The 14,066-nt window shown below is 39.6% G+C and overlaps 1 pseudogene across 1 annotated transcript; it reads right to left on the bottom strand.

The window, feature by feature from the left end:
- Window positions 1-3,242: 3,242 nt before the first annotated feature.
- LOC308493334 (small ribosomal subunit protein uS12-like) lies at window positions 3,243-3,762 on the bottom strand (annotated as a pseudogene). Its single transcript has one exon. The product of its transcript is annotated as a small ribosomal subunit protein uS12-like (transcript).
- Window positions 3,763-14,066: the final 10,304 nt, after the last annotated feature.

The raw sequence follows: 14,066 nt of genomic DNA, 5'->3' as shown, positions 1-14,066 counted from the left end.
ACGTAAGATATTTGTTTTTAAAAAGTTTTTAAAAATGCTCTTCGTTAGGTTACGAAAGTTCCCTCCTCCTTATAGTTTGCTAAGAGATTTTATCATGATTATAAATGAAATTTTATCAAACGTTTTTTCTGTGTCTTAATCCCTTCATATATTATTGTAGTGAATTTCATAAATCACTTTTCTAATTTTAAACTAACCTTTTAATCCCAGGATTAGATCGTATTGGTCATGATGCGTTCGTCTTGTTGTATATTGCTTGATTTCATCTGTTCTCTGAGCTTTTTTGCATTTACACTCATGAGTGAGATTGATCTACGATGTTACTTTTTCATACTTTTCTTATCAGATTTTTGGTACTAAAGTCATGCCGACCTCACAAAGTGAATTGGGTGTTTTTTTTCTTTATTTTATATTATCTGTCACTTAGAGTAATTCTTTCTTCCTGAATATTTGCTAGAACCGCTGGAGAAGCCAACTGGGACTGGAGTTAGAGAGAATATTTTTAAACTGCTGACTTGATCTCCTTAATCATTTTAAGACTGTTCATCTTTTCTATTTCTTCTTGATGAACTAAATTTTAAAGAAATTTTTCCCATTCATTACTTTTTGAAATGTAGTGGCATGAAGGAGTAAACATATTTTCTTATCCATTTAATGTCAGCAGTGTATGTTCCCTTTTTATTTTCTAGTATAATTCTCTGGGGCCTTTGTTCTCTTTTTCTTAATAAATCTTAGCAAAGGTTTTCTCTTCATGTAACCTTTTCAAAGAAACAGCATTTGGTTTCATTGATCTTTTCTAAGGCAAGTTACATTTATCATTACATTTCCTTCATCAGTCCTTCCACTGTCTCTGGATAAATTCTGCTGTGTTCATGAAGAGAAACTGGATGCTTTCCTCATTATTTCACAGACTTTCTCTTTTTTTCTAATGTTAATACTTAGGCTAATAGAGTACTGTTTTGGCTGTCCCACAAGTTTCATATGTAATATTTGTATTATTTTTCATGTCTAAATTTTTTTCCATTACAATTCTTCAGGGACCAATGAGTGGTTTAGAAGTTTATTTTTAACGTTGAAACGTCTGATTTTCTCCAGGTGTTTGTTGTTGCTGTTTTATAAATGTTCTCTAGCATAATTGCATTGTGGTCACGTAGGATGCCAATCTTTGTAAACTTGATGCCGGTGGCTTTAGAACCTAGAAAATGGTCGACTTTCACAGGCATTCTAGATGTTTGAAAGGGAGGTGTTTTCTCTAATTTTGAGGTGTATTATTATACATCGTCTATGTACTTATTAATATTTGGGTTGCTTGATTTATCCATCATAGTTCCTCAGCTACAATTACCTACAGATAAGATGAATTCATATATTTCTTCTTTCAGATAAGTCAAATTTTGATTTAGGTAATTTGAAGTTAAATATTAATTTCTTACAAGTTCATTCTTATCTGTTGAGCTTTTCATCATCATTATCACTAGTAAATGTCCAGCAAAATTTATTTTCTGTAAAGACTGTTTGTCAGCTTTTAGGGGGTTAATATTCACCTGATACATATTTTTCCATTCATTAACTTTCAACCATTTAAGATCCTTACATTTTAGGTATCCCTCTTATAATCAGCATATACACAAAATTCTTTTAACTCAGTCTCATACTCTGTTCTCCTAACTGCAGAGTTTAGTCATTTACATTTATTATAGTTACTGATATACTAGATTCAAATTCATTGCTGTTATTTCAGTATATGCTTATATTTGTCCCCTTTTTTCTATTTATATGTTCCTCCTTTTTTTGCCTTGTTTCAGAGTGATTGATGTTTTCAATTGCCTCATTTCATTTTTTCTGTCCACTTTGTTTCAAAATTCTATTTTCATTCTTTTTATAGAACCCTACTGCGTGGCGGTATCATGATGTATTCAAGTGGTCACCTACTGACGAACATGCGTTGTTTTCAGTCCTTTGCTATTATACACAGCATTGCAATAAAGAGCCTTTTACCATCTCTGTTTTTAAGAGTGGTTTCTAGTCTCACATTGGCTACCCGAAATCTTCAAATATGTGCAAGTAGCTTCTAAAGACTAAACTTCAACAGCATCTTCAGCTTCCTCTTGAGCAATACTTTCTGCTTGAGTAAAGACTTCCAAAACCCTAATAATAACCAACACCCTTCCAACTCACATTTTGTTGTCCAGAATTTTAATACCATACTGTTTTTGACCAATAAATCACATATTATTAATATTATGCTGTATTGTAAATGTACATTAGATTTACTTACATATTCACCACTTTCTTTGCTTAGCATTTTTTCTTGTACAACGGGTCTTCCATCTGCTTTCATCTTGGAATTCACCATACTCCTTGAATCTGAAAATTGCTGTCCTTCCACAATTGTGGAGAATTTTTCATCCACAATTTTTAAAAATATGGCTTATTCTCCATATCTCATGGTGATACTTTATTAAGACACATGTTATGCCTTACCATTGTAGCCTCTCTGTTTCCTCTTTCATGTTTTGTTTCCCTTTATCTCTCTAAGTTGCATTCTGGAAAACATTTCTGACCTATCTACAAGTTCACTAAACTTCTCTTTAGCCATATCTTATCTGCTGGTTAATCCATCCACTGAGTTTTCATTTCATGTATTGCTTTTAAATTTTAATCTTTTTTTAAAAAATATCTTCATAGTCATTTTGTGTGATCCATTGTTTCTAGCTCATATTTTCAGATTCTCTCTGAGGACTTGTTTCTGCTGTCTATTGATACTGCTGGTTCTCACACATGGTACTGTACTTCTTTGTGGGTTTTGTAATTTGTGCTAAGAGCAGCTTTTCTCCTTGGATCATTATCCCCAGAAGTTCTTTGAATCCTGGGCTAATGTTGAATTGAGTTCATTCAAAGAGGATTTACATTTGCTTTTCACGGTAGCCTGAAGGTGCTACCAACCTGAGACCACTTTAAATAAAATTAAGCACTTGTGGTTTTTGGTGGCATCAGAGATTGTTTGAATTTAGACTGAAAATTTGTATAATATATGTGTTCTCAGGGGAATGCTTATTCTTTTCCCCAGCACTAAGTCTGGACAGGTAAGTTTCCTTGCCTTAACTTCTGCATATTAGGGTTCATTTCTGGTTCATCCTTACACTTAAAATTATAGCCTAGAACACTGGGGTCCCAGTTTTTCTTTTGCTCTTTTTTTGTTATATAAACATTTATTACTACTGTGTTTTCACCATCAAAACTTATGATCTCGGTCTTTCCTTCTTGCCTTTGTATAAGGCCAAAAGAGAGGCAATGGCTACTTTGACAACCTTAAAGCGGACTCCAGGAATGTCACCTGCAACATGACCTTTGCGACCAAATCTAGCAACCAGAACTTCATGATTTTCCTCAATAAAATTCAAACAACCATTATTGGGTACAAAGGCTGTGATTTTTTTTTTTTTTTTTTTTTTTTTTTTTGCCATTCTTGATCAGCTGGACCTTGACACACTTCCTGATGGTAGAATTTGGCTGTCTGGCTTCAACCCCTACTTTTTCCAACACAATTCCCTTTGCATGTGAAGCGCCTCTGAAAAGGTTGGCCTTCAGGGCTGTGCCCAAATAGGCTTTCTTGTACTGTTTATCGTACCACTTCTGATCTCATCGGTGACTCCGGAGCTTCGTGGCAGCACGAAGACCGCGACGCTTGCCTATCGTGCTGGCACCACAGGCCCGAGGAAAAAAGAGCTGGGGTCCCAGTCTTATGCAGGTATTTTGCATCACGAGAGTGCTCCTTAGGGTTTTCACCTGGCCTCTCACACTGAGGTACTCATCCAAGCAGAAGCTCGAGTACTCCCTTTCAACAGAAACCTTCAAAATGAAAGCTAGCTTTGCACTTGCTTCACCCCTAAGGTTTGTCATCTTGCTTTGTTTTGAGTCCCTGTGGACTTCTTACATTGGTGCCAGCCAACAATGCATTAAAAAGGAAGTTTTTATTTAACAATGTCATCATTTCAATCAGAAGCATTGAGCTGGGTGCCCAAACTGCCCTACTGCCAGGAACAGAAGTTTAGCTTTTGGTTTTGATGGAAACTCTGGTGACTGGGTGACCAAACACAAACAACCCTGTAATGGGTGGTAGAAAAGTACTCACACTCCACTTCTCCTCCGTGACAGGTCTCTTAGGTAAAAACCAAAACAGTAAGTTATTGATTTATAATAAATTACCCATTCATAATAAATTACAAAACAATAAATTACCAATTTATAATAACATTTTTGGCATGTTGTCCATCACAAGTAAAAGATATATTTTTCTAACTGCTTTTCTTGAGGAAAGAGTGGGTTGCTCTTGGGTGAAGGTTAACATAACCTGACACAACTCCTGCTGCTCAGTGGTGAACTCTTTGAGACCATTTCAAAATGTTCCAAAGAGAATAACATCCAGGTTTATAATGAGTCCTTAAAGTAACACCTTCAGTGCCAAGAATAGCTCAGAGCATTTGAATCCTGCAGTTCCCTTCTCCCCTGAGACTCAGCAGTGCAGACATTCACAACTTGAAGAGCATCACGTAGTCATCCCCCAATATGAGAACCAAATGGACAGAGCTCATGAGGCAGCTGCACTCTAATCACAACATCCTTGCGAGTTTTACTGCGAAGTACAAGCATCGAACAGAGATTAGAAAGATCTGGGCTTCAATAGCAATGAAATATTTTGGTCCAAGATTGAAGTGAGTTTTAACAAAGGAAATGGGGAAACATGCCAGTAACAAATTTGGCTAACATCAAGTGCTTTCTCCCCTTTGATAAATATTGTGCTTCAGACTCCATGAAACTACGTTCCTCAGGATGGCAGGTAGAGAAGAGAAAGGGGATATATAATGATCCTGCGGGCAGTTTCCTTCAAGAGACTAGCGAAAGCTGGTGAATTTTTCTGAAGGAGTCCTTGAGGTGTAAAACTAGCTTTGATTCATGGAAAATACCATTTACTTTCACGACAATGCCATGTCTTCTTTCTGGGAGATATGACCTATTTCAATGAGATACTAAAGATGTGATTGTACCCCATCTCACCTTCAGTCCTCACATCCACGTACAGACGCTTCTCACACTGCAGTTCTCAGAGATCATTTATGAGCCAAGCAGACTCACCAAAAAACAAAACTGAAAACAAACAAACAAACAAAAAACCAACAACCAAATCCTCAAAAAAAAAACAAAAAAAAAAAGCAAAGAACACCAACTGTTATACCTACCTTTAGGAGGCCATGATGACACCACTTTTTCCTGGGGCCTGCCTTCCATAGTGGCTTACATTTTGGCTTCACATACCAGGCTGTGACACCTTGAACAAAGTACTTAATTTTTCTCCTTGTCAGTTCACTCCTCCTCATAATTGCCCTAATGATATCGACATCATGTGACATCACCAGATTGAATGCATGTGAAAATAAAGCCTATGCAAATGTTGACTGAAGTTATCACTAGGCACTTATATATAGAATCACGGCTCAGTGAATGTTACAAATGGTCAGCAGAACACAGAATAGCAGCAATCCACACCCAGAATGAATGGACCCAAAGTATACTCCTCTGCCTCTTATACTCTTGATCCTGCTAACAAGTCCTTTTGTTACAATGTCCACACTCTGTCATGACAACAGCTTAATGCCATAGCTCTGTGGGAGTAATGAACCCTTGGATGGACTGTGTCCTTTCAGGCAGGGGATTAGCCCCCAAACCAGAAACTCCCTTGGATTCAGATGGCCCTGTTCTTCAGGAGCTCCCTTGTTCAAATGTTAATGTGTTGGGGGAAGGTATTTGTTAGCAGGGATGTGATGGGGAGAGTTTGTCATTGGAGAAAACTCATCACCAACTTTGCCCAAGACAAGTCTAAACTAGCCTGTGTAAGCACTGCACCTCATCTGAGAGTCAGGGACTCCCAACTTTTAAGCCTTGATGTCTGATACATGTGACCCCAGCACCTGGTCATAGTTCATTGAACCGTGGTGGGTGCCTTTCCCAAAGCCCACCTATGATGTGAGGTCAGGTGTCTGGGACAACTAGATCCATACTGGATGACGGTGACTGTCTGAACCAATCATGTCCTCTGTCAGGGCTTCTGAATGTGACAGACACGAGAAAAGTCCACGTATAGGTAGGAGCTGCAGTCGGTGGTGGAGAGGATGGGCTCACAACATGAAAAATGAGAGAAAGGGGACAGTGGAAGCCTGCGCTGTCCCCAAAGCTACTGGCAGGCTGCAAAAGCCACTGCTGACCCAGAATGGTGCCTCACCTTGAACATCTAAAATGACCTCTATTCCCATGCTGTTTTCAGTAGAATTGTTTCTTCAAGAAAACTGCTCTCAGATCGTGACTCTCCGTTGGCTCTCAGACTGTGTGCATTTTTTTAACCCCCTGGTCATGGTGTCCAGTTTTGCTAAACACTTTGTGAGTGTGCTGTAACAGATTGAAAATGTAAGCATGTAGGGTGTATGATACTAAAATGTGAACTGCTGAGACTTACAATGTAACAGCTTGTCAACCTTTGAAGATACTACTATTTGATACCTTCTTAGGGAAAATTTACAAATTTTAAGCTGGAAGATCAATAGAATAACTGTTTAGAAAAGCATTTAGAACTACATGGCTTCTTATACTTTTGGTATGTATGCATACATTAAGCATTGTGTACAAGTTTTTCATAATTGCTAATCCTTCAAACAGCTAATAAAATCTCAATTATGAAAGAAAGTAAGATCTAAACAGACACCTCATCAAAGAAGATACACAGATGGCAAATAAGCACATGAAAAGATTCTCAACATCACATGTCATCAGGGAAATGCAAATTAAAACAACAGTGAGATACCACTCCACACCTATCAGAACGGCCAAACACCTGGAACACTGACAGCACCAGCTTCCAGCGAGGACGTGGGGCAGAAAACATAAATGCATACTGCTAAGTGAAAGAAGCCAGATGAGGCTACATACGGTATAATTTCAGTTATATGATGTATTGGAAAAAGCAAAACTATAAGACAATAAGAGGATCAGGGGCTGCCAGGGGAGTGGGGCAGGGAGGGGTGGAGAGGTGGAGCACAGGGGGCTCTCGGGCAGTGAGACTACTGTCTATGATAATATAGTACGTGTGACGGTGAGTACATGACATCCATTTGTTCAAATGCACAGAACTTTATCACACAGTGAACTATATTGTACGTACATTTCAAAAGTGTTCAGTAGGTTGGGGGATCCCAGGAAAGACTATAACAGGAGACTCCAATTACATTACAGTGTGTGAAACCAGGGCACTTAAGGGGGTGGGGAAAGGTTTGATCAGATAACTTCGGAAATGAATGCAATCGATAAACCTCTTAAATACTGTGCCCTAGTTGAAAAACTGGTTCCCATAGGGGTACAGGTTAACATTTCTGATATTTCTATGCATATATACTAGAATGAACAATTAAGTGGTGGATGGCAGCTGCTGGCAGCTAGGCTTCTTACTGTCAGAACGAAGTTACAGATCAGCAAGGGGAGGAGGTTAGTGTGATCCACATGGTAATGGATTAGAGTTGGAGACATCAGTAGGAAATCACGTTGAATTTAGTATAGCTACTGATGGCCATATGTATAAATGATCGTGTCTCTCTATATATTTGTATATGTGTATATTTCTATGTTTGTCTATGTATGTGTGTTTGTACATACTCGTATACACTGACATATATCGGCTAGTAAACACACGCTCGTTTTTTCTTGCTTTATCTGCTGAGAGGCCTAGAAGCGATGACACTCCAGTATCAATGAGTGCACCTGGTACCTAGATCTTGGGCTCCAATCAAAGGAAATAGGGCTCCTTGGAGAAATGGCTGATTCTAGGACTGGGGCAGGAAATACCTGAGATGAGCCTGGAAAATCTTGTAGTGCCACAAAGTAAGGACATGTGCTGAAACCACAATATCAACAAATAACAACAAATCGGTACCAATAAATGATGAATAACTTGATACATGCAGAAGATGGGACAAACCTCCCATGTAGAAGAATTCCAAATCAATTATGTAGCTATTCCTCCCTAAAGGAGGGGCAGCAGAGCCCCCCACTCCTTAAGTGCAGGCAGCACATAGTGACGCCCTTCCAAAGAGGACAGTGTGGAGGAGAGGAAAGAAGAGTCACTTCCCAAGGGAGAAACCTGACAGACACGACCTCAGGCAGGTGATGACGGTGAAACAACAGTGATAAGTCACATTGCGGGCATGAATCCTTGACGTCATGTGATGAGAAGGGCACTTGACTTCAATGGGCTTCTTCCCAAGAACCTACAATCCCAGTCTAATCATGAGAAAATCACCAGGTAAGTTCCAGGTGTGCGTCCTACAATATACCTGACCAGTCCTCAAAACCATCCAAGTCATCAAATACAAAGCCCGAGAAACTGTCGCTGCTCAGAGGAGACTAAGGAGACATGATAAATGTCATGTGATATAGTGGACAGAAACCTCAACTAGAGAAAAGACATTAGGCAGAAACCAAGGAAATTTGAATAAACTATAAACTTTAGGTAACATATCAACATTGGTTCATTAATTGTAACAAATTACCACACCAATGTAAGATGTCAGTGATGGGAAACTGTTGTTGGGTGGAGTGGGGGCTGTTTTACAACCGGAAGCAATCTAGCTGATGTTTATGAAAATGACTATTGGCCACAGACACAGAAATAAATTTTTTCCACTGGAAGTACAATTGATTTCCTTCCCACCGTGGAAGAAGTCAGTTTTGCCTCTATCTATTAAGCAAATTCAGGGTGATATTCTGTATTGCCTTTCTATGTCTGCTCTTCGGAGTTTTCTTTTTAATCATTTGTAGCCTATTGTTGTTTTTCAGATTAAATAGGGAGCAAAATACACTCTGATGAGTATTCCTTGGTAAGAGAGTAATTATTGTACACTTAAAAATGTTATCCTTTAATAATTCTATAACACATTATAGTATACTAAACAATTGGTTTAATATAACTGAAACATAAAGCTTATTCACGAGAGTCTGTATGCTAAGTTGTATACAGAACATGGATGTCATTATGTAGATGATGAGAAATTGTTTTAAAAAGTATGGATGCAGGCAGTGGCAGGGACATATTTGTGTTTGGTAGAGCTCTATGTCAGCTTCACAGAGAAGAACCCAAAGGGGACCAGGCTGGAGGCAGGGCAGCCAGTTAAGAGAGCCCTTCCAGTGTCCAGGTGAGAGCTAACAAAGGCTACATTTGAACAGTTGTGCATCAAAGGTGAGGAATGTTTGCAGGACCTTTAGGTGAGGATGTGCAGAGTGAGGAAGAGAGAAAAGGCCTCAGTGAGCCCCAGGTTTCTGACTGGTAAGCAGCTGGAATCTACTAGAAATGTAGAAGCAGCAGTGTCTGGGGGTGAGGGTGGGGAGTGGGGGAGGCAAGTGATGAGTTCCACTTCAGACAGGCTTCATTTGAGGTGGTTTGGGACTCCAGGTGGAGCAGTCTCAAGTAGAGAGAGAGGTCAGAGATATATTCGCATTTAGGAGATGAGGGGTTGAGACCAAAAGAATGGGTCCGACTGCCCAGGGAGAATGAAAATGGTGGGCCAAGCCACCTTCCTTTAAACACCAATGTTTAAGAGGCAGGTGGAAAAAGTGGAAGCTGTGAAGGAAAGCAAGAAAGTATAAATGGAGAAGAGGAGACAAGAAGAGAGGAGTTCCATAAAAATAGGGGTCAGTGCAAAAGTACACAGGTGAAATAATAAATGACTTTATTTTATTAAAAAATAAAACAGTACTCTTTACAATAGCATTTAAAAATAAAATCTAGGAGTAAATCTAATTAAGGATGTGTAAAATTTTTACCCTGAAAACTGCAAGTGTTGTTGAGAGGAATTAAAGAAGACACAAATAGGTAGAGAGATATACCATATACATGGATTAGAAGACTCAAAATTTTAAGATGTTTATTTGCTCTAAATTTATCTATAGTTCCAATGAAATGCTTATCAAAATTCCAGCTTTCTTGGAAGAAACAGAAAAGCTAATTCTAAAATTTTTATGGAAATTTAGAGGACTTAGAAATGCCAAATGTTTTTAACAAGTAGTGCTGGAAATACTGGATATCCTTATGGCAAAGAGTAACCTCAAAAACACCTTTAAAAAATAATTTGAGATGAATCAAAACTCTATCTGAAAAACACCAGAAACATATAGCTTCTATTAATAGAAGAAAATACAAGAGAAATTCTTTATCACCTTCAGTTACATATAGATTTTTGATACAAGATAGAAAAAGGACTAACCATAAAAGAAAAATAACTGATAAATTGGACTTCATGATAATTAAAATTTTCTGCCCATCAAAAGAAAGTGAGCAGACAAAGCACAGATAGGGAAGAACTATTTGCAGGACATATATTTGATAAAATACTTGTATTCAGGATATATTATTGATAAATAAATTAACAACAAGATAAACAATCTGATTTTTAAAATGGACAAAAACTTGGACAGGTAGTTCACAAAAGATAATATGCAAATGATCATTACGTACAAGAAAATATGCTCATATCATTAATTGTCCGAGAAATGCAAATTAAGACCATGATGAGATACTATCACACACCCACTAGAATGGTAAAATACAAAAACCATTGACAATAGAGAATGTCAGTGAGGATGTGGAGCCACTGAGGCTCTCATCATCGTATATGGTGATGGAAGAGTCCAAAGGTACAACCGGTTTGGAAAACTGTCTGGCTGTTTCTAGTAAAGTTAGACATACAACTAGCTGTGACCCAGTAATTCCACTCCTAGGTATTTGCCCAAGAGAAATAAAAACAATTGTTTGCAAAAAGACTAGCCCCAAAATATTCTTAAGTACCTTATTCATTGATTTCAAACTGAAAACAGCTGAAATGTCTATCAAAAAAAAACATTTTAAAATCGTGACATATTCACACAATGAAATGCACAATATAATACAGTTTATAAGATGCCATTTATGAAGTTTCAGAACAGACAAAACTAACCTGTGACAAGACAACCAAGATGGTGCACTAGGTAAATGCTGTGTTTACCTTCTCTCACAACCACATCAAAATTACAACTGATCTACAAAACAACCATTATTGAGAATCGCCTAAAATCAAGGAGTACTGAAGTCTCTCAACTAAAGACTTGCAGAAGAAGCCACCTCCAGACTGGTAGGAAGGTCAGAGATGCAACATGGGTTGGTCCCACCTCCGTGTATTACCATTAAAGATCGGGGGCATTTCAGCTGTGGGGGTCTCCCTATCCCCTAAAGGAGAGAGAGATCCCAGCCCCACCCCAGCTCAGGGTTCCAGTGCCCGAGAGAGGTTTCCAAAATTTTTGGTTGTGAAAACCAGCAGAGATTGTGACTGAGTGAGACTGAGTGTGGCTGCACTCCAAGGCACTCCTCTTAAAGAGACCGCTCACGGACTTACCCACCATCGGAATCACTCACTCTGAGCTCCAGCACTGGGGCAGCAGCTAGAGAGGCAGCAGGGACAAATGGGAGGGAATTGAATTGTCTGGCTTGGGCAGGGGCTGCAGAGGTGGCTTTCTTCTGGACAGGGAAGCTGGCAGAGACCTTTGTTTCTTTGTTGAGCCCTCCACCTTCCCAGTGTGTGAACACAGGTGGCTGCCGTTTCTGAGTCTTCACTTTTAGTTCACCCCACCCTGGTGATTTGAGACCTGGCCCCGCCCAACTTTCGGGCACACCTAGGCCACTTTCAGTGGCTTTTTCTATGCAGACCACCTGCCTTGGCTCAAGCTGCAGACTTTCCTAGAGCCTCTCAAAGGTTCACGGAACCCAGACAAGCAGCATCTGGCTCGAGCGGGTCCTGTACCTCTGGCTGAGCAGCCCTAAGGCGGCACTAGTGGCAGCCAGCCTAGGTTGGCCGCTAAGCCTCTCAAAGCACTTCCAAGCACAACATGGGCGGCAGCCATCTGCGGATTTCTTTCTGACTCCCACTTGGTGGCCCTGGGTGGGGCACGGGCTGTGGCTGAAGTAGACCAACAGCGGACCCCCTCCAAGGTTGTCCTAGGGCTGGCGCCCCCAGTGGCCAGCTTCAGAATGATCCTGGCCAAGTATGACACACCCAAGGGACAGATTGGGCAGGCACCAGAATCCTGCTGAGGCAGAGCCTGCTCTGTAGGGTCAGCCCCTGCACAACGACTCTTCCACTGTAGTCACGGCCAGTCCTCACAACCAGTGAGCACAAGGGTCAGTCCCTCACATTGATGTGTAGTTATCAACCGAGGCTCAACTATAAGAGGAGGGCACACACGACCCACACAGGGGACACACCTGGAACACGTGGTTCAGCTGACCAGAAAGAGTGCGCCACTGAACCCCACAGCACACCTATTACATAAGGCCACTCAACTAAGACTAGAAGATATAGCAGCCCTACCTAATACGTAGAAACAAATACAGAGAGGCAGCCAAAATGGAGAGACAAAGAAACAGAACAGAACAAAGCTCCAGAAACTAAGTGAAACAGAGATAAGCAATCTATCAGACACAGAGTTTCAAACACTGGTTATAAGCATGCTCAATGATCTCAGGGAGAAGTTCAACAGAGAGATAGGAAGCATAAAAATGGAGAAGGAAACCATAAAAAAGGACCAGTCAGAAGTAAAGAATACAATAATGGAAATGAAGAATATATTACAAGGAATCAACAGTAGATTAAATAAAGCAAAAGATTCAACCAGCAATGTAGAAGATAATGTAGCAGAAAACACCCACCCAGAACAGCAGAAAGAAAAAAGAATCCCCCCCAAAAAAATTAAGGAGGATTTAAGGGGCCTCCAGGACAATAACAAGCATACCAACATTCACATTATAGGGAGAAGAAGGAGAAGAGAGAGAGTGGGGTGTTGAAAACCTATTTGAAGAAATAACAACTGAAAACTTCCCTAACTTGATAAAGGAAATAGACAGAGAGTCCCAAACAAGATAAACCCAAAGAGTCCAACACCAAGACACATCATAATCAAAATGCCAAAGGTTAAATACAAAGAGAGGATCTTAAAAGCAGCAAAGGAAAAGCATTTATTTACCTACAAGGGAGCCCCCATAAGACTGTCAGCTGATTTCTCAGCAGGAACTTTGCAGGCAAGAAGGGAGTGGCAGGAAATATTCCAAATGATGAAAAGCAATGACATACAACCAAGATTGCTCTAGCCATCAAGGCTGTCATTTAGAATTGAAGGACAGATAAGGAGCTTCCCAGATAAGAAAAACCTGAAGGAGTTTATCACCACCAAACCAGTATTACAAGGAATCTTAGAGGGACTTCTTTAAGATGGCAGGGGGGTTAAAGATGGGTGAAAGGGGAAGGGATTAAAAAATACAAATTGGTTGTTATACAGCAGTCATGGGGATGTAGGGTATAGTATGAGGAATATAGTCAATAATACTGTAATAACGAGGTATGTGCCAGATAGGTACTAGATCTATCAGGGCGATAGATAGGAATGTGGTTGGGGGCAGAGTAAAAAAGGTGAAGGCAATAAGAAATACAAATTGATAGTTAATACAGTATGGGGAATATAATCAACAATGTTGTAAAGACCATGTAAGGTGCCAGATGGACACTGGAATTATCAGGGGGACCACGTCATAGACTGTGTAGATACCTGACCAATGTGCTACACACCTGAAGAGCTGAAGTAGAATAACATTGACTGTCAACTATAACTAAAATATAGGTATATATAGTCACAGGATGTGGAGTACAACATAGGGAAGATAGTTGATGGTATTGTAACAGCTATATAAAATGTCAGAGGGGTAGTAGCATGGGGGTGTGGGTTATCACTTTATGAGGGGTTTGAATGTCTATTATGTTGCTTTGTACATCAGAAACTAATATAAATAAATAAAGTTAAAAGAATCCATCACATTAAAAAAACCCACTAATCTGTGGCAATAGATGTCAGAAAATGTTGCCTTTGGGTTGAGGGATGGTAGGTTGACTAGAAAGATGCATGAAAGGACTTTCTACATTGGCAGAAAGGTTCTATATCTTGCT

Source organism: Rhinolophus hipposideros (genome assembly GCF_964194185.1).
Source record: "Rhinolophus hipposideros genome assembly, chromosome: 26".
In the NCBI taxonomy this organism is placed as follows: domain Eukaryota; kingdom Metazoa; phylum Chordata; class Mammalia; order Chiroptera; family Rhinolophidae; genus Rhinolophus; species Rhinolophus hipposideros.
The sequence above is the reverse complement of the archived record's forward strand: the minus strand, read 5'-3'. Positions and strand labels throughout refer to the sequence as shown.